Genomic DNA, 22,277 nt, shown 5'->3' with positions numbered 1-22,277 from the left:
ATCCATTTCGGGAGCGGTGAGACCAAATTGAAATCGATAATTTTTTTCGTGCCGGAAACACAGTCTGTTTACGAGACGCGTCTTAGCGGAGGAACTCTGGATTGACTCCGCCCACCTGCGTTTCATGACGGTGCATCGAAGTGTAAGTACACGAGTATCTTTTCAGTTCGTACCCGTTGAAATAAGCCCGCCACGGACGGGATTGCACCGGCGACCTCGAGCTGAGCAGTGCAAAGTCCTAGCCACTGCGCTACTGCGATGGGTTAAGGCAGCAACTGTCCATTATCAGACAAAGGGGGTTGCTTGCAGAGCATCATATTTTGCATTCGTCCTTTGCCAATAGAGATTTCTATGTAAAAAAAAAAAAACTACCTTGGATCATCGACAGCATGCGAAGGTCCAAAATGTGCCATAAACAAAAACAGTTCCTCTCGTAAGCTCAACTAAATATCCAAAGCTCAGTTTAGGAACTCAATCCAGTCACTGGCACGCACAGAGGCATTTATGAATAGACTAATCCTAATTTTTTTATTCAATGTTCTCTCTCAATTAATTCTCATCGGTGCAGCGCCAGCGAGTATTTTCTTTTGCATTGTAGAGATGTTTCAGATTTGTGTTGGTGGACCCGTGTGACTCTAGGTATTTTATTTGTGAAGTGCTACGCAGTGAAAAGATAAGGCATTTAAGCCATAGACGCGCTGACGTGGGTAAGTGTGAACATCCAGCTCAAAACATTAAAATTTACTGCCATTTTTACCGCTATATTCTTTATCAAACACAATGCGGTACAAAAAGAATGATGCATCATGTATTGATTTCCTCTTTGACTATTATGTAGAAACAAAAGAAGTGCCTAACCGCTGTCACTACTAAGACAGTTTGAACAGTGTCAACAATAATCCGGCTAGCCGTAGCAAGCCCATTGTTTGCATAAATACTCATAGTTGCAAACGCACACTTCAATGCTGTTCCGAAATGTATGATATGCGAAACTATACAGAAGTATTTGGATCGCAATTAAGCACCATGTCTGTGTGCAAGCCTTGGTCTTTGTCTTCCATCACAGTGTAGTGTTGAGCCATGCTAGCACAACCAGTTGCATCACTCTGAAGGACAGAAAAGTGACGTAGAATTCAGAAATATATAAAAATTATCGGGTTTGGAAACACAACAATGCAGCCACATTTGCATAATAACTAAAGCATTCGCATTTACATAGGCTGAAAGTGTTCAGCATCCTGATTTTTGTAACACCAGCAGCTACAATGGCACCCAAGGCGTCGCAGTGTTTCGTGACACCGCTAAACGTACGTTAAGACAAGCTATACGTGCACATTGTTTTGTAAGCTGATATACAGCCCCGCAGTTCGCACTGTCCGCACGGCGAATCAAATGTAGGCATCGCCGAGTCAACGTCACACCTAGTGAGCCTGTGGAGCCAGCTAGCGTAACTCCTTTTGATCGCGAGCGGTAAAGTGACTTAGATGTCTGGGTCAAGTATAAGAAAGCGTCGATGAGGGTTAACCGGCAACGCCTGGTATGTTCTGGTGTTTTCGTACAATAGTGTATACACTACACCATTCTACAGTGCCTGGTCGAGAAAGCGGGATGGACACTGACGTGGCATTATTGTGGGCCATCTTCCCCTATTCATCGGCGAGCTCACTTCCATGTAAGCCACCACACCCTGTGACCCAAGTTGCTGTGACAAAGGGGCATTGAAAAGTCGCGCCTACCGAGTATTTCAAGCTCGCGCCAAGGAGCCGTATACCAAGTGACCTAAGTTAGGGTGAAAAAGGCTTCTTGAAGAACGGCGTATACCTAGCGGCACACACCCATACCAGCTGATATACCGCCACTTGCTCTTTTAAAAAATTATGGGGTTCTATGTGCCAAAGTATGATTTGACTATGAGTCACGCCGTAGTGGAGGACTCAGAAATAATTTGCAGCACCAGGGATGTACGGCGGGACAATGTGCACGGATGTTTTCGCATTCCACCTCCACCGAAATTCGGACGCCGTGGCCAGAATTTGATCCCGCGACCTCGTGCGTAGCAGCAGCATAACCACTAATATATATATATATATATGTGCGTGTGTGTGTGTGTGTGTGTGTGTGTGTGTGTGTGTGTGTGTGTGTGTGTGCGCGTGTGTGTAGGCACAGTGTTTACGGCTCCGCATATCTTCACCTAAAACCCGTATGGTAATTCTGCAAGTCTCGTACTGATCATTGCAGCGGTCATAAAAGCGAAAAAATACTCGTAGGTTACAGCGCACACATTAAATATTTACATCAGGGGAGTTCTGCGGAAGTCCTATTTCCCATACATAATTAGCAGAGGTCGGCAAGATGTCTAGTGTAGCGGACTGCGGCATGCTAACCGCGACAATTTATAATATTGGGGCATCGCTTTCACTGGGCTGTCCTCGAGTTTTAACCCAAACCATTACTCCCTTGAAGTGAAAGAGTGGAAATGACAATAAGTTTCACTGTGCGTACACGGAACTAATTTTGGTGACACTTATTGCATTAAAAGGAAATAATTAAGGTCTCAAACCTATCAAGACAATTTTTTTAAACTAGGTCATTATCCCTCTTTGTACGAAAAATTGAAGGAAACTTTCACAAATCGCAGCGTCAAGCTTGCCTCCGCGATTAACAAACAGTACTGATTTCTATCTACTAGGCAAATCTACAGCGAACAAAGTCATGCATTATACACCGCTTTGTACAAAAGATCAAAATTATATTTTGCGGTTAAACGGCCGAGAACGTTACGCAGTAATTTTGATCTCCTATAGCTTGCTTAATGTACGCGTTATAGTTATATTTCAGTAAACTCTATGGTCGGCAGTGTTCAAGGTTTTTTATACTATTAAAGCATGTTGCATGTCGCGCGCAGTTGTCATCGGCATCAAAAGCAAGGTGGCCTCCTTCGCATACCGTATTTAAAAAAACCCTGTAATCTCGCCGGCATCGAGGAACCGTTCGAGGAAAACAATCAATGCAGAAATTAAGGCCAAGTATTCCAGGCACCAACGACACGTGATGAGCTGCGATGCTAAACAAGACACGCCGTGTGAAAGCCCTTTCGACGCGTGACGATGCTGTCGTACACCGTGTATAACCGCAGGTCGGCGCGGTTAACGAGATGAGAGTGGTCTCATTAGGGATGCTCTCCGCAGCGGCCGAAACAATGAGGCTTGCAAATGGCCCACGCAAGGTCCTCGAAAAGAATAATGACCTAGGAGCAAAAATGGCGCTCGCGCTCAAAGCACCGGTAGGCCCGGCCGCTCGCGCCGCCGTTCCGCACGGAAAAGCGATGAGCGCCGATCCGACCCGTTGAGTGCAGGAAAAAGTTAAACAGCTAAGCAGGTCCAGGGTGAGAGAGAGGGAGTGCGGCTCTTGGAGAGGAGGAACGCACAAAAGCCGGCCGTGCGTCCGGCAGTGACCCGGCAATCGCCTCGCCCCGGCGCAACCGATTCGACCCCTGCGGCCTGCTTTCAGCGGGCTCGGCTGGATTACCTGAGCGCGGCCGTGGCAGAGACGCCGCGACCACTCTTGATCTTGGGAGTATTACGTGCAGTGGACGGCGCGCCATGACGAACGCTTGAAATCGAGGCGAAGGGACCCACGGGCAAGCCGCCATGGGCGCAGCAAAGTGGTTGCTAGCCTCTTTATTTGGGAGAGTGACTTTGGCGCACGAGGGCTGAAAGTGTGATGTGCGGAATTCTGCATTTGTTCAAATCTCCCTTTAGAATTACGCTTAATGGCGAGTCATTCCCAATACTCGTGAAATGGACGCTGTCATAGAATTGACGACCACGACAACCAAGCTTCGTTTCGTGATGGCTGGAGGTTGGAAAACGATAGCTGAAGTTAGAGCTCTAAGGTCTCTCAGAACCCTTTAAAATATATTCTATCGTTTTACATTACAAAACCAAGATCTGATTATGAGACAAGCCGTAATGGGGGGCTACGGACTAATTTTGGCCACGTGGGACGGTTCATGAGCGTTATCGCATCGAAATCCCTATAGAAATCGGCTGCCGCTACCATTCTCTTCGTATGTTCACAATCACGCCTACTGAAATGGGTCATTCTCAGCGCCACTCAAACTCGGTGTGAAAAAAACAACAACAACAACAACAAAAAGTATAGGGTTTTGTGTGCTAATACAGTGGTTGATTATGAGGCAAGCCGTAGTGGGACAGTCCGCATTCATTTTCATCTCAGAAGGTTCTCAACGTGCACCCGACCGCCGGTACAACGGCGTTCTTCCATTTTGCCCCGTTGAAACGCGGCCACCGCAACCGCTATTTAATCCCGCGACCTTGTGTTTAGCAGCACAGTGTCAAAGCCACTAAGCACACCCGGTGAGTAAACACGGGGTACACAAAAGTGAACGTGGTATCCCATAGGCAGTATGGGAGACACAAATTGAGCTCAGAACATTACGACAACATATCATTACAGTGCGCTACAGAACTTTTGTCAATTCTCCCGAATTTCTCCTAAGCTTTACCAATCGGACTCGTTTTACGATTCAAGAATGTTGCGTCAAGATGTACTAAATGTAAATTTTGTTGGCAAAAATGTTTCACTCGTAGGTTTCCGAACCCTCCGTTGGAAGCCTTCCAATGCATGGTGAAAGAATGCAAAACGGGTATTGCTTCAAGCAAGTTTATGCCTCCAAGGTCCTAAGCACTCACGGAAGAAATCATCACATAAAAGCAATATCTTGCTCGCCCCTATCTCGTGTGTCAAGTTTTTTGTTGCTTGGTCGCTGCATCGAGAGTTAAATTATTTTTTAACGAAGTAGGCATAATATTCTGAGAAAGGCGTTTTCAGCTTTAAAAAAATATTATAGTGATATCACCCTGTCTGTCAAGCCGTCGAACATGGGCTCCATTTAGTCATTGTACTTTCTATATAGGAGAGGATGAGATGAGTGCATCGATGGTGTATAGATGGAATCAGGGGAGGTATTCTGTAAGGGTCCACTTAGTGGACATGTCCATTTCGCCTGCTGTTGAAGTTCTAATTGGCTGGGCTGGGCTGCGCGTAAGCAGCAACACAGCCAATCAGCCCTTCAGCAGCAGACAAAATGGACATGTCCCCTATGCGGACTCTTACAGAATACCTCCCCAGGAGAATACGATGAACGCAATTTGTTACAGCGCATTAATCATGCTTCGCACAGGAAAACCAAGACGACTATATATCGAAAGACATCGTGCTCTAGATAGAGTGCAACTCTCCGCGGAAACTAGATTACGGTCAAGACCCACAAGTGAACTACAAAAGTGCGCGCTTATTGCATGGACAGCGCTTCTACGAGAGTCCAGGATTGCTGATACTTGGTAGAGACATGTCCAGTTTTGTTAAAACTATTCTTACCGATACGTGTTCCTATGGTGCCGTACAAGGATTGCGTGAACCGCACCTCGGATGTACATAAAGCTATCACTATTGATGAAAGGGGGCAAATAATCTGACTACTAACGATACGGCCAACTGGCTAGCATTCTGGGTCTGGAGCCAATGATTCGTGGCACAGCGATGCGCATAGCAACAGCCACACAATAACTTTTCCGCTGCGGCCACATGTAGCGCTGATTCGCCGGGTAATTTCGACAGCGCGTGATAAGCACGCAGCATCTTCGGCCTAACGTGTGTCTCATGTGCTTGCAGCTCGCAGCGGCAACAATATTGGGGGCCCTACAGAGTTTAAATTCCCCTTTGTTTGTACACCGACCGCATCGTAGCGCAGCGACTAAAAAATACCGGCTACGTGTTGGGGCTCTAATGGAGCCGCGCGGCGCGCTTATGACTCAGTGGCTCTACGTCTCTATAGGAACCCTTCCTTTTCCAACCGGGCGTCGAAGAACCACGGCGACAATGCGGGCTGCTCTCGAACGGCACACGGACACGAAACGCCAGTTTGTCGCTCGGAGCGTCGTAATGCCCACTTTCCCGAACATCGAACCTCCCTCGCTCGCTCGCTTCTCCGTCCCTCGACGGCCCCGGGCAGTGGAGCGTCGAGATCAGGGGGGCCGAGGCCTAGTTCTTCCTCTTTGCTTTTGTGCCTCATCGCGGCACGGCGCCGCTTCCTTATCCGGCAAATCACTTTTCTTTCTCTCGCCTTTTTCCGCACTTCCCGGTTCGGAGAGCGTCCGGGCCCGGCCAGACCGAGGCGCCCCGCGGCCGTTCCAAGCCGCCGGGCGCCAACACGCGGCTGTTTTTTCCCGCCGCGCGGAGGAAACGCTCGCGAGAAACGCGGGTCCGCACGTCGCGCCTGCATGGAGAAAGTAGCTACTTCGGGGAGGACAACTAGTGTGCGTGTGAGCGCTTGCGTTGCACCCTGTATTGCCCTCGGAATCAAGAAAAAAAAATGCAATAATGGAAACGAAAGTACTCCGCGCACCAGCGGAGCGGGTCGTATCACCAGCAAGAAAGCAATTGTGTCGGGAGAATGCGCGGGTTTTTTCAGGCCCCCTATAGTGAAGGTCCGAGTAAACGAACGCCGATCTCGATTGTGTGTCTAGAAATGCTAGCAAGTGGTGAGGTAACCCGACATCGCCGCGCTGTTGATGTATGTAAGTAGCAAAAGATAGCCTCAATGCCTTTGCATTAAGTTCAGCACACTCCCTGCGTGATAAGTGCAACAAGCAATGCATATTATGAGGTAGTAGCCCACCAAGGAGTGCCCTCACGCATACATCTACAATATATAAGGTATACAACCTTACGTATATTTCTCGTACAGCCGTTGCGAAAATGCGCTGTCACTGAATGCTTTGTAAGTGATACGTCACCGCAGACCATTCCTTAGTCTAATAAACAAGATTTTAAAACACTTCTACCGAGCTGACGTTAGCGACTCGTTAGATTCACCTTCAACATCATAACTCGGTCACGGTGAAGAGTGTTATTGAAGTACTTCCAAAGTGCCCATTGAAAGAAACATTCTGTTGAGGGCTTTACGAATATTCTCCTATTCAATACAGCACTGCCACACCACAAATAAAATTACTCTCCCCAAAGAATGCGAAAGTATGAGAAAAAAACGCTCGTTTGCTTTCTTTTATTGAATAGATTCCTCTAACATTGTTACGAGTGGAGATAAGCCCACAAAACAGACTATGTATAGACTGTATCTACAATAGGAAGCCCACCAGCGACCAAGTTGGCATCCAGCTCTCGCCAAGAGCCCAGATGCACCTCTTAATTTTCCTTCCCAGCGGTTTCTTGCTCGACCGGTGCTTCAAACGTTTGTTGCATTGAGCATCAATAAATTCTATATGATGCTCGAAATTAAACTGAATTAACTAAATGTCATGAGAGTAGCAAGACAAACGGGAACCTGAAACCGAAAAATGAGGTTGGGTTGTTTGATTCGTAGGGCTGATCATCATCATAACGTCAGCGATTATCAATTACTCGCGTTCTTGCATTAACTATTTCCATCCCATTCGTGCTAATTTCCTTATTTCATCGTATGACTTATTTCCCTTCCCTCCTCGACTGTTGTCCTTATATATTACATTGCGCTAAAGATCATCGTACCTTTGCTGCATGCATCACATGATAGCTCCACTTCCTCCTCTATGAACTGAAACATCAGCCACACATCATCATCATCTCTCTCTCTAATCGTATCACCGGCATCTATAATTAAGCCTAACGTCACACTTATTTTTCCTTCCACCGCTGGTTGCGCAGTGTTCAAATTGTTCTCACGCACTTTTATTGTCCTCCAAGTTTCAGCCCTATAAGCTTGTACTGGTAGAACTCAGTGGTGAGAGAGAGAGAGAGAGAGAACAACTTTAGGGAAAATGCCTGCAGAGTCGGTTAGGCTCCCTCCACGCAGGGAGGACAAGCTTCTACCGCGATGCGGCCACTACGTCAGTCTCATGCATTGTGCTCCTCGAGGTCTTGGTTCCTCGATACTTCCGCGGGTCCGAGAGGGCCGCCGCCCCCTTCCTAGGGGTGCTGCCCCCCTTCTCCTCGGTTTCGCGCGGTCGCTGCCTCTCTAGAGCTGCCGAGACCTGCTGCACGGCCTTGAGTTGTGTCTCTTTGTCATAGCTCCTTGTTGCAGCCTCTAGCTACGGCGGGATCGTTGTCTTCTCGCTGGCTTCTCGCGGATTTATGCTACAGTCCCAAAGGATATGAGCCGCGGTGGCTCTCTCCTTCGCGCAAAGTCTACACACATCACTCGCGTACACGCTCGGACACACGTGCTTAGCTAGCACCGGGGTGAGCAGGGGCCCCGTCTGTAATTGCCTGTATAACACTGCCTCCTTCCGGGTAAGCCCCGGGTGAGGTGGCGGCATAGTCTGTCTGTTAAGCCTGTACCACTTCACTATTTCGTTGAAGGTGGTCATCTTGTCCTTGGCACTGCACCGTGACCAACACTCCGAGTCGGCCGTGCTTGCAGCTGCGCGGTTGCTTAGTCCTCGCGCGGCCGAGTTGGCCGTCTCGTTGTGGTTCACGTTCCCGCGTTCCGACACGTCACTGCCCATGTGGGCCGGAAACCACTTGATCACCACAGCACGTTTGCGTCCGATGTCTTCGCCCTTGCGCAGTATGCGCGCGGCCTCACTACATACCCTAACCTTGGCGTAGTTCTTCACTGTCGTTCTAGAGTCACACAACACTGTAGTGCATCCGGGGTCGGAGACGCCCAAGGCGATGGCCACCTCCTCCGCCCGGTGCGTCTCTCGAGTCCGGACGCTCGCCGCGGTCTTCGTTGCACCCATCGATGCTCCGACAGCCACCACCGCGTATTTAGAACTTGAGGTTGCCTGCCGCAAGCAATCTAACATATTTTTCTTTGTTTGCTAAGTTACTTCAGAATGCTGTTCCCTAAGGCCACTTTCACCTAAATAGACTTTCTCTAGCACAAGTTCTGGAGGTAAACTGTCAATCAACATTTAATTTTTTTGTTACTCCTCGTGAGTCGTTGTCAGATTTACTGCAGTGGGCAACGTTCTCTGCAAACCCAAGTTGGCGAACAATTTCCACTGATCCTAACACGCAATTTTACATGATGTAACTTCATGTCGAACAAGTATGCCGTGAATAACGTTGCGAAAACTGACTTGGCCGACACACCGGTGAACCCATACTTTTCTGCTCTGGAATAATGAGAATCGGTGTGGAACCTCCGTAGATATTTTGGAATATAACAACGTATGCTTCCTTTACTCGTTACCGCACAATGCCTTCATGGGTGATGATATCTCTAGCGCACGAAATGCATTTTCGTCATTTCTAGCTGCCGTGTACAGATATTTGTTTAAATTCTGCAGATTTCTCAATTAACTGATTGACGAAGTAGAAATGTATTGAAGGACGCCAAGTCATGCCTGGATTCTGGTAGAATTTACCTTAGTGAATATTTTGTACAAAACTAAAAGAAGTATAAAGAACCCATAATTCTGCCTTTTTGCAACGTCTCCTTTTGTGAGCAGTAATATTAATCAGAGATTCTGTGTGGGTTCTTGTATACCTGAAGTCATGAAGCATTGCGTATAAATCGTATAAACTTGCGTATAAACTTTACGAATACACAGTTTCTGCTATAATTTATCAGAATTATTGTTGCTTTATATGTTCCTGCTGAACTTTCCCTGAATATTTCTTGCAAATTGGTTCTAACCACATCCTAATCTAAGCATGGAAGTCCCGCTTCTTTTCATTGACAGCTAATTATGGTTACTTGGCTCTTCCATGTACTGTACGACTCAGTGAAGTGTTTCGCTACGGCGCTTATTTCATCCGAAAAGTTTCTGATGACACAGCCTGCTTATTCTTGACTAAATACATGTAGTCTTTCAAATGCCAAATTGAGTTCTTGTGTCCCTCGTTGATTCCCCCATCATACAGCTCCATGCATTAAGTGCTACCTCAATCATTCAAATGTCAAGATAACTGTCACCTATAAGTTATTCACTTCCTGTTTATAAATTTTAGAAGTTTTGAATCCATACCTTTGCACTATCTCTATTGACCTATTTTCTCTACTCTTTCAAGTGTTGGTGCCACAGTTGTTATTTCCTTGTTATCGAGCCTGGTCATTTGCTTTTTTTTAATTCGAGGCTTCCATGGCCCAGTGTATTGATTTCCAATCTTTCTTATTGCTATAAGCAACTTCATAAAGCTCTTCCCATTCTGTGTGATTTTGGATGTATGCTGGTGCGTGAATTTGCTAGAGCCTCAATTTGCTTGCGCTTCTTTTTCCTTAATGCTACAGAATCAATCGACTTAACTTCTTATTTCAGTATACGTTATAATTTGTGCCCAATATTCTATCTTGTGCGGGAAGTTTCTGCATCCGTGGCCATGCCCATTAGTTAACACTAGACATCATCCGACAGCTCTCCAGCCTCTCTAAACACAATTACATGTCACGTGCAACTTGACGATTCCTGAAGGAGCCCTGCTCAGCAACCTACAGTGTATAGTGTCCCTCTGTAAAACGTTCGCTCATGCTCAAAAGTCCAGAAGGAACGTACATAGAATGGTAGCGATGAGGTAGTGAGCGGAGGTAGTATATGAGTAAAGCCGACGCAGCCACGAAACGAGTGAATAACAGCCTTACCACTTGCACTGCAAATTGGGCTGGTTTGCTGAGGTTCATGGTCATGTCCTTTTCTTTCTTCGTCCCTTGTGTCAGTGCTGTATTTTGCTTAGCACTACGAACCTTGACATTCTTCGCTCGTGGCAGCTCGCATAAATAGGAGGGAGCTCGGGAGAGGGGAACGGCTACTTCGGAAAGCATGACTCGTTTGGGGTCTCCAATAAAACAAACGCTACAACTAGACATCGCAACAGTGACGGACAGAAGGAACAAATGTAAATTGAAGGTGCGGTATGGTGTGTTTCTGCTATTCCTGAAAAATAAACACCGTGTAAATTGGTCCGCACGATCAACTGATGCAGGGCGTGCAGCTGCAAAGCCGCCTTGAGGCAGCGCATCGTCAAGACGATACAACACAAGCGGCCCACCTAGCAAATCAACAACTTCTGTACAAACCTTTATTGCGTCGCATGATGTCGAATTTACAACTGCCTATTGATTCCTAATATGAATGGCCAACAGTGCTGCGCGCAATTTACGCGGCTGTGATGAGACTCTGAGAGATGAGGCCCATCATTGGACGCTCAATGATGTGCTGTACAAGCTAGACTCAGCCTACTGGATAATAGAGCGCTCTAGGAGGAAAGGCTCCTGGGACCATGCACGGCCTATGTATTGTTGCTTTCTTTCTATCTTCCATTTCTATGGATCCGCTGTGGTTGCTTGGCTATGGCGTTGGGCTGCTAAGCACGAGGTCGCGGGATCGAATCCTGGCCACGCCGGCCACATTTACGTGGGGGCGAAATACGAGAACACCCGTGTAGTTGGATTTAGGTGCCCGTCAAAGAACCTCAGGTGGTTCAAGTTTCCAGCGTCACCCACCACGGTATGCCTCATAATCAGAAAGTGGTTTTGGCACGTAAAACTCCGTAATTTATTTTTCCATTACTATGTTTCTGTATCCTCCTTTCTGAAGAGTAGGCAGGCGTTGTGCCCAATCTGGTGGCACTTGCCAGCCCATTTCTCGCTTTCCTTTTCCTGTCAAATGTATATATGTTTTCAAAACAAATAACAACCAGGAGTCTTCCACTACGACGTCTCTTATAATCAGATTGGGCTTTTTACACGCAATGCCTCAGAACTGTTAAAAAGTTCACGCGGCTGGCATCATGCGATGCACCGTGTGAGGTATATCGCATGAAGCTTCTCGCAGGCTAAGAGCAATGAAGCACAACAACACTTCAAGCAAACACGCCTCGTTGTGTGTTCTGTGTACGACGTAGACAAAGAGAAGCGGTGCACGCAAGATATGGTCTAATACCACCTCACCATTGTCGTATTGCACTAAACGCCGAACAATCTAAACATTCACCGTCAACATCGCCGCCAATTATTGTCAATCCACGCAAACAGCGCAGGAAGCTTCGCTTACATCGAGTCCCACAGGGCCTGGGATCGACATGAATTTTTCTGATATTTCTCTGTGGCTCATAATGTATGTATGTTGACCCAACTTTCATAGAAAAAATCAATGCGTTACTTTAAGTTCTCGCTCCAAATAGTTGTCAGGCTATAGACTCCACACTGTCTTTAGTTGGCTGTCAGTGCATTATTAACACTGCGGATACACCGAAGTGAGCTTCATCGGAGTTTCGCAACAGCTCACCGCCTTGAATAGGTATAAAAAATAATAATAAAATCACAGGTAATGGTATTTGCACATCCTGAATTCACACATCAGAAGAATCAAAACCATGGCAGCATGCAGTCTAAGACTGACGACAACGCGGTCACACTGACACTCGCGGTTTCGGATTTGAGCCAGACTCCAAGCCCGGCAGCAAGGCCTCGGAGTAGACAACCTCATGAGATTGGTACATGTGTTCGTGATGTGTCATTTCACTTACGTCGCGGCCATGCACAACTGGCAAATATCGGAGCGGGATAAGCTCAACGCTTTAATCAGGAAGCCAAACAAAAGAGCTCTCGGCCTCCCCATATACACTCACACAGAACGCTTACCTCAACTTGGCATGCATAACACGCTAGAGGAAATAGCGGAAGCACAGGAGAGGGCCCAGTTCGTCAGGCTATGTACCACACAAGCTGGAAGACACATTTTACAGGAGCTGAACGTTCCCCCCACAGTAATCAAAACAAAGTTCTGCAGCATCCCTCGAGAGCAGCGGGACCGCATCACTGTCGCCCCGATCCCACGAAACGTCCATCCAGAACACAACGTGGGAAGACGTCGGGCGCGTGCGAAGGCTCTCCTGGATAAGGCTCGTGAAGGGGCTTACGGGAATCGGCGTAGACGCAGCGCGCTACGCCGACGACTGCAGTTAGCGTAGATCATGATATGCTAATAACGAACGCAATCTCGATTCGGACGACGTCTTCTGAGATCGCAGAGCAGGCTGCAATAGCGATGGCCTTATTGGACGACAAGAGGACATCAATATACAGTGACTCGATATCAGCTGTTAGGGCATTTGCCAAAGAAACCATATCCGAGCTGTCCCTAGGGATACTATAGGAAGCAAGGAGATCAAGCCACACACATTGATCTGGTTTCCAGCCCACATGGGACAGATCGAGGGTGCCCCGCCCAACCTCAATGAGTCGGCACACGGAGCTGCGCGAGGGATCATCAACCGCATAGCTACCGGGCAGCGTGATGCTGGAGGTACTGACAATCAAGACTCTCCTTCCTCGTACACCGAAATTACTAAGCACTTTTACTTGTCTCAGAGGATCTACCCCCTCCCACATTGCAAACTCAGTAGACCTCAGGCTTTGACACTAAGGCTTCTACAGACGGGAACATACCCAAACCCCCTACTTCTTCACAAGATGTACCCCGAAATTCAGACAACATGTGCATGTGCACTATGCAATGACTTATCGAACTTACCTCACATGCTCCGGCGATGTCCCGCGTTACGCGGCGATGAAACCAACACTTCTTCACGCTGGGATGCGGTCCTACACAGCCCCAACCTCGAAGAACAGTTATGGGCTGTCCAACGGGCCCGCGACGCGGCGGAGAGGCTCGGCCTCTCTGTCCCGACGTGAGAGCGGCCCGCTGCGCGCTAGTGCGGCCCTAAAGGACCCTAATAAAGTTTTTCATCCATCCATCCATCCAAGCCCGGAATTTCGGGTGTATTTTCTAAATGGTCTCGCACGGTTGTCTGTCTTTCATATTTCCGCGTTTGTTATATTTAGTGAAATTTGAAGCTGCGACGACTGCCCAAAGCCCAACGATATTCACACCACGATGAACGGACCGTACATAGAGCCCTTAGGCGAGTGCCATGTTTCCCTAAAAATCTTTTCCGGCAATATATGGAGGGAGCATTGCACTGTATTGTGTTCATTCTGAATTTCGTGTTGCGCAGCATTGTATTTCAGCTTATCCCCGATCCCGCAGTGCACCCGGATGTTCTCTGTCGCTTGGTGGTAAGAACATGCTTAGTGGCACAAACTTTACGCAAAGCACAGCGCGAAAGTGGGTCTGCCAGAGAATAAAGCTGTAGGAATAGGTGAAACTAGTGTAGATACTCTAGATCCTCCTCCAACCATATATTTTCACAATTATAAGTCAACCATATTTCTTGTCATTACCACGTGAAGTAGAAACATTAGCATTTACTTTAACGGACGCAAATTTTCTTTATTCGCAGGTACTCACTCAGGTTTGCAGGTTCCAACAGACCCCGATAGTAAGCACAGATAATCAGGATTATGTGGGCTCAGTCAAGTATGTAATTTCTGTGGGTTCAAGAACACGTGGAATCACAAGACTTACGTGTGTGCATGGCTAACTTGACTCATCCGGATTTACTTCACTACGCTCAGACTGACGCCCACGTCGACACACTTCGGCTCATCGAGACTTCATCTCCATCCTACTATTGCTGACGCCAACTCAGACTTATGAGTGGTTGCGAGTCTAAGTGGGTTGACTCAAGAACGACTTCGCGGACTTGTGTTCTTAACGGTCATCGAATTCGAATGAGATTTAAAAGGCAAGTAAACGCGGGAGAAGGCAAAACGCTGCGATCGACTTGGCCGAGAAGGATAAAGCTACACTTATCGAAAGATTCACGTGACTCTTCTCCTATGGTTTCTGCAAACTTCTGACGAAAATTGAGAATAGTGCACTCACACATTATTGATCTGCAAGAACAGTTATCGCTCAACTGTGTTTCACTGGCTCTTCGTCGTTCACTAGTGCTCTGTGTTTTACCGAAGTGCCCATGCCAAAAAAAAAAAGAAGAACAAGCGTATTCGGCCATGCTGGCATCGACTAATACGATCGTGCTTTATGTGAACACAAAGTGCCATTTAGCTATCTCAGTGAGCCCTACAAACCGTGGCACATTCTAGGGAACGTGGCTATGCCATCAGTGAGACGTTTCGACTGCACCACTAGCGAAATGAGGCGGAAAGACCTCAACCCTTTCATTTCCGCGTTTCCGAACATCAATTGGCTGATCGGTATATGCATAACGTTTTTGCCTTACGTGCTTCAACAGGGTAAGCAGACACGGATGATCGGTACCAATATAGCTCCCTCACGCAGTGCCTGCTCAAAAGCTAGTGCTCGTTCGTGACCACGGTAATCATTCTAATACAATGCCCAACCTATAGGGTCACCACACGCAGTCTTTGCCGCGCTTACACTGCAAAGCTCTGAGGAAGCGCTGTGCTCGTGACGAAAACGCCCCCGTGATTCGCGCGTGACACGTAGCGACCTCTTTCAGCCGCGACCTTCGACCGGAATGCGATCGGGTTGCAGCGAACATTAGCAGGGCAAAGGCGACGTCGATGAGTCAGACATCCGCGGGCCCCAGTCCTTCCTGCATCCCCCGCTCCTTCTTCGGGCGCAACCCGACGAAACAGAGGAGACGCGGAACTGAACAAAGCTCTGTCGTACGTCATGCCGCGGTGAAGCACCGGGAATTTCCCGTGTTTCAGAAAGGAAAGAAGTGCGGCAATTCCTAACCACTCGCTCCCCCCCGCTTTTCCAGCTCTTTTATACACCATATCTCGATAGAAACAAGGTCAGAGCTCTTTCGGAGGTGCGCGCGCGCGAGATTCGATCTCTTTCTGCTGCTGCTACTTCTCTTTCTTTTCATTCCTATCATGCGAGAAGGCGAAAGACGGCCTTGTTTCCCCAGAGCTGAAAAACAAGAAAACGGAAAGCCCTCGCGAACGTGCTTGAACTTGAGCTCGCTTGCGCGCGGAAGCGGGACATCGCTTTTCACGGTTCCCGAGACGATAACGACCGCTGCTCAGTATTGATGCGTTTCGCGAGTGACGAGCAAAAAAGTAAAAGAAAGAAAAGAAAAAGGCAAAATATACTGTTTGGGAAAAGCAAGGCTCATCTGGTTGCTGACGGCGCGAAGCCGTGAGCGAGGAAACCGGCTGTTTACATGGGTGTCGAGAGCTGGTATAATGCGCCGGTTAGGCTTGCTTTCTGTTCCTGCAGCCCCGCAAACGAGTATAAATGGCGACAAATAAGACCAGCAGCACGTACAACCGGTAGGACAAGGCGTACAAACAAGGCCCATATGAAGCGCACTTCTTTTTCTTAGATGGTGTGTACGCCCCGAAGAAGGAAAAAAAATTGGTGTATGTTTCGCCCCCCCTCACGCGAAAGCGAGGTGACAGCGGTTTTGTTAAAGCGAAGCTCTCTTTTACTATCCCTCAATGGTTTCCCTTCGGTCAACGATACGTCGGTCCGAACCTCCCCGGATATTCCGCTATATTTTTCGCTATATTCGGTTCACTATATATATATATAGAGAGAGAGAGAACGACCTTTGGTGCTCTGCCTAAACAATATACCCCGCTCATAGGTATTTCTAAAGCCCAGATACCTCTTAACAGAATAGCGCATGATATTCAATGGCGTCCTTGATTTACCTAATTTTCTTATTTTTGCTTAATCCATTTTTGAGCCTCTTGATTTGCGCCACAGAGTGTGGCACCATTCTTGACCATTCCTCTAAAATGCATGCGTACCGCTGTGTCACAAGGGGTATTAGAAGCCCTGAACGTATATCTATCGTACATTTGTGTGGGCATAGGCTTCGCTATTGTTCCCAGGAAATGCATAAACATCGCCTTCGTCTTTCGTGACATCCCTCCGTCCACATATTACAGTGTGCAAGCGCATGAACTGCTCTTTCATTTTTGCACAGCTTTTGAGCACTGTATTATTATTATTCTGCTTCAAAGCATATGTACCATTAAAATAAAGAAAGTAAGGAGTAGGTGGGCAACTGGGCCACCGGGAGGAGTAGAACGCCTGCCTACTCTTATGGAAGGAGAGCCGAGATACAAAAACATTTGAAATAGAGCGCAGGAAGAAGGGAAGAAAGAAGAGAATGAAACATTATGAGGCATACCAAAGATTGAAATAAGGCAATAAATAATTTATGATAAAACTCGGCACTGGCTAGAGAAAACAATCACTGCAGGTCACATTACTGAAATATTGTTAAAAAAACTAATACCTTCTTAGGTACCGTCGTTCGTAAAAATGCTCTACAAACGTGAAGAAAAGTCAATTTCTTAAGAATTAGTAAGGATGGTGCTACGGCAGATTTTTCGCGTCGAAACGCACAACCATTCCGTACAGGCATTCATCGAAGTTCGTGCACCGCCTTCCAGGAAGAGGATAATTACCCAGCAGCGACGCGTGCTTTGCAGCGAAAGCCGGGCACTCGTTATTAGGTGCTGAAGTGTCGGTGCAGTGCGTAAACATGATCATGGTATTGGAGCTTTGGCATGGACTGCGCATAAACAAACACTGTATGAGGTTCAACGTTTTCACAGGATGCTAAGAAACTTGTGCGCATTTCGTTCAATTGTATAGCATCTAATTATTCGTTTCACGAAAGCTTCGCTTCATATCGTTTCCAACATGTCCGCCTTACGCATACAATTTTTTTTTTATTGTGACCATGCAGGAAATAATGGAAACTTCAGTCTGGGGAGCGAATGAGGTTTGTGGGATACGGATCAGAGGCCCTCTACGGTGAGGCGTACGTTGCAAGTATGTGTTCACCGCTGCTAACAAATTTCAGCGACAATTCTTCGCTTGGCGGCTTGCATTGTTGATTTGCTTCAAATTTTTCATCTCAAATGACCTGTTTCTTTTTCGTGCTGCCTCGTGCTCAAGTGTCCTAGTTAGGCGGACGCCATCAGATCAAGGTCACGTTGACATCAGCCGAGTGGTGTCTCCGCTCTGTTAGCTGCATTAACGGCAAAGCATTATATGGCTCAGGAGGCGGAATATCCGGCGTCCGCGTTGGCGTGCCCAAACTCATCGAGCCCTCGACTTATGGTGGAAATCGAAGGCACCTTTGTTGTTAAGACGAATTAAGGCAGAGTCAATTAAGGTATTGGCGGCGAGGAGTTGCGGAGTCGCCATCTATCGGAAGCCCCTCGCTGGCGTAGTATGAGGGATCACGCGGCGTGCTCCTCATAGGTTTTGCTCCCGGGCATTTCTGCAAGAACTTTCGAAACGAGAGAGGTTTTTTACTGTCTAAATAATAATCTTGCGAAAACTGAAAGCACAGAATCGTTTACAGAGGCTATCTCTTTACCGAATACGTACAGTGAACGCCACTGCGCGCGGACGCCGCGATGGAGTCTCCCTAACCGGCTTCTTGCGTGAAAGGTAGGTAAACGCTGAGAGCAAACTATGTGAAACGTGTTCTTATAGTGTATGTATAACTAAATGGAGCGTAATAGAATGAAGCCTCAATGCAGTGATCGCACAGATTTGCAGCGACCGACTGCGCGTCTGCATGCTTGTCCGCGCACTGTTTCGTTTTCGCCGCGTGCGCGTTTTCGCTCCGTGCCATGAGCCGCAGAATATGGGCATTTGACAGTATACAAGCAACCATTGTTACGTGGGCGCTATCAGAGTGGTTCAAAAATAATTTCATTGTAGAGACTTCGACGCCTACGGGGACTGTGATGTGCCGTCGCGACGATCCAATCTTCTTTTTTTCTTTTAAATTCTTGGACGTTTGAATATTATTTCTCGAGTTGCGTCGCACTGTATGTTTATCGGTGTTATCAGCGTGCGATTTCCCGCTGCTTCTTTTTTGTAATCCAGTGAATTAATTCATAACACAAACATGACCATATGCCATGCTTTTTTTTAATGTGCTTCTTACTGCTCCGTTTCCGCTCCAGTGAACTTGCCAGTATCTATAGCATCGACAAATTCATAGACCAAACCGCCCTGACATTCGTCGGGCAGCGGAATCGGCTGAGCGTCTCAGTGTGCGTTTTCCGAACATCGCAGACCCGGCGCCGTAGCTGGAATCTTCCTCGCGTCTGTGCTTGCTGCATAACCGAGTTGTAGCCGATGACTGTCTGCCGGTTTTATGTTTCGCGAGCCAAGCGTCACGCAGCTTCTTGTCCTGCGGCTACGTGTGAATAAGGCTGACACCGGGCTCCGTTGCGTACGTCCGGCACTGCGGCACCAAGCAGTAGTCTACCATGCTGCGCGCCTTCAAAGGCAGCCACTATCTATTGTAGTGCTTTCAAGCGTTGTAAAAGAGACACTCGAAGCGGGAAAATCTCGCCACTAAATGAAGACCGCAGCGTACAAGGGAATTTAAACTCTCGTTTTCAGCTCGCTTCGGCGCTCCAGAAGCAGCCGACGCGGCCGCTATACGTCCACGTGATCCCTAATAGCACGTCACGCCGATGGTGGCGCCAGCTTTTCCATTGGTGGAGCTCGAGGCCAATAGTGAATTAAGGCACTGGAGCCCACGATCTTTGGTGGGCGTTGAAGCCAGGACCTATGATATTAATTAGGACGACGTTAATTCAGGCACAGTTAATTAAGGCAGAGTTAGTTAAGGCACTCGCACCCCCGACCTTTAGTGGGCATCGAGCCCTCGATATTTGATGGGAGTCGAGCCACGAATTTTCACGTTAATGAAGGTGAATTCAATCCAGGCATATTTAATTAAGATAGAGTTAGTTAAGCCACTGGAACCCACGACCTTGCGTTGTGCGTACCTTGTGACGAACACCGTTGGCCACGGGGCAGTGCTTCTGCTGACGCGGCCGTTCGACTCGCGCGACTCCTCCAGTGGCGCCACCAGTGCTTCTTCCGACGTAGCCACAATGCTTTCGCATTCATCCACGTAGGCATAACTAAGTGTCCCTTGAATTTTTAGTACGAATATTGCGTCTTCGAGAAGACAACAGTGTACTTGTATGTTTTCTTGGTGAGGCGAACTGTAGACTAGCGTTCGGCGCCCTTAATTTGCGTCTTTTAAGAATCTCACCTGGGTTGTTTTTCATTTTCTTGCTGCTTTATAAAGAAAATGTGTTGTGAACTTAGTTGAAAAAAACAGCGCTATGACAAAGACGGTTCCCTGCTGGCAGAGAAAGTCTTCGGCCTCAGGAACATGTGCTAATCTGTGTTACGAGAAGTTATACAATCGATGCGTTCGGTGCAAAGCATGCATTGTTTACAGGCTGCCATTTCGCCCGACGTATTCTTGTACATATACGCCCAATCAGGCGTTTTGACAACGTTAAAAGAGCACTCTTGATAAGGTTAAAAGAGCACTTGTCTTTGAAAGGCATTGGGGACCTGCATTTGCGGTCGATTGCACAGGGTGTGGGTGCCACCCGATGGCAGACAAAACAACCATATATTGTCTTCTCGCAACCCTTATGAAAATAATTTTTTTTTTGGTGAGCTCCTAATTCTCTCCTTATGAGTCATCAGACATCCATGAAGAAGTCAACGGGAGATGTGTTACAGCATTACCTTCACAACATGCATTCATACAGACTTTTCTTACGGCGTACTGAGCACACTTTATGGTTTGTGCCTTATTGGAAAAGTAAATATGTTTCATCGTTAGCTTCACAACAGACATTCACTTGAGAATACACAAATGGTTTTCTTGATGGAGAACAAAGCAGGTTTTGTGTGTGGTGCGCTACGGGCCATCTCAAGATGTGTTTTATCATTAGCTTCACAGCAGGCATTCACTTGAAAATACACACGGAATTTTCTTGATAAACTAAGCAGACTTTGCGTACGGCACAACAGGCTTTACCCTTTGGTATAGACGTAAGGTTTTTCTGGCGGAGAACTAAGCCGACTTTCTTTGTGGTTCCTCATTAGCGATCTCTTGACATGTTTCAGCAGTAGCGTCACAACAGCCATTAACTTGAGAAGACACACAGGGTTTGGCGGTCGACAAAATAGACAAATTTTATTGTAACAGCCGAAGACTGAGAACAGGTGTCGTTGCGTATTGTAACTCCATTAAATTTTGTATTGAATGTTGTAGATGACAGTGAATCATAAATCCTAGCCTTGCTCTTACAACCAATCTACGGGCTTCAAACACATTTTACAGAGAAGCTGTTTATGGCCAGGGTTCCCTGAGATTTTTACGTGTGCCAGAAAAAGCTATCACCATTAGCAATGGCTCGTGCCACTGCTCGCACGTTAATAATAATAATAATATTTGGGGTTTTACGTGCCAAAACCACTTTCTGATTATGAGGCACGCTGTAGTGGAGGACTCCGGAAATTTAGACCACCTGGGGTTCTTTGACGTGCACCTAAATCTAAGTACACGGGTGTTTTCGCATTTCGCCCCCATCGAAATGCGGCCGCCGTGGCCGGAATTCGATCCCGCGACCTCGTGCTCAGCAGCCTAGCACCATAGCCACTGAGCAACCACGGCGGGTAATGCTCGCACGTTCGTTGTCTTCTACCACAGACGGCTCGCTCGCGCCCCATGCTGCCCATCATTCCAGCGTTCCCATACTGCCCCTCTCGCTGCGAAGGCGCTGGCGGCACTGGCCCACTGCCAGTCGTTGAGGTGATCTCGGTCTCAAATTTCTTGCCTCAATATATCGCGAAATGAAAACACAGTTGCACATTACGAATGTGCGTAACGAATGTATAACACAAATGAACGCGAATGTATAAGAATAAATGTTCGTCACAATAACCACCGACTAAGACAATAAATGCGTTCGTACCTGTGTTCAAAATTCTGTGTCACCTCTTTGTCCTTTGCTACACAGTTACCGTGGTCATCCACCTTCACAGAGTGGAATGGCTCATAAGCTTCTTTTGTTTTTGTTTCTTTAGTTTAGAAAGAGCGACGATTTAATTCCTCGAACGGACTTCGGGCTGCTTCATGAGGAAAATTATCCCGACATAACCGCAGATTCGGCAATGCAACAGCTCCTATTTGATTTACGCTCAAAATCTATAGCAAATGACCTCTGAGGCTCGAATGCATGAAGTTCAGACGTTGGAAGACGTAAGAACCGAGTTAGAGCCGGTATGCTTGCCTTCCACCACAGATTACACCTAACGAATTTGCTGAGTTCGCGATCGGCGCATCTGGTCTTAAGCATAAACAATTCAAGAAATATAAAAAGATCTTGTAGATTTCAATTACGGCCGCGGTGGTTTCAAGTGTTTGCTTTTTACCTTCCACCAGCACTTAAGAAGCGCTGACCACTGACAGCCCTTTGCTTTAAAGTGGTTGCAAATAAACTAGTTCCTAGGTGTGATGTGTGAACGTTCTCTTGCCTTGTCAATGCGCAGAAACTAAACAGTAGCGGGAACAGTGCATGTTGCTATTCACTAAGTAAAATATGCGCTATA

Source organism: Dermacentor variabilis, chromosome 5, assembly GCF_050947875.1.
Source record: "Dermacentor variabilis isolate Ectoservices chromosome 5, ASM5094787v1, whole genome shotgun sequence".
Classification (NCBI taxonomy): Eukaryota; Metazoa; Arthropoda; class Arachnida; order Ixodida; family Ixodidae; genus Dermacentor; species Dermacentor variabilis.
This window is presented reverse-complemented; position numbering follows the sequence as displayed.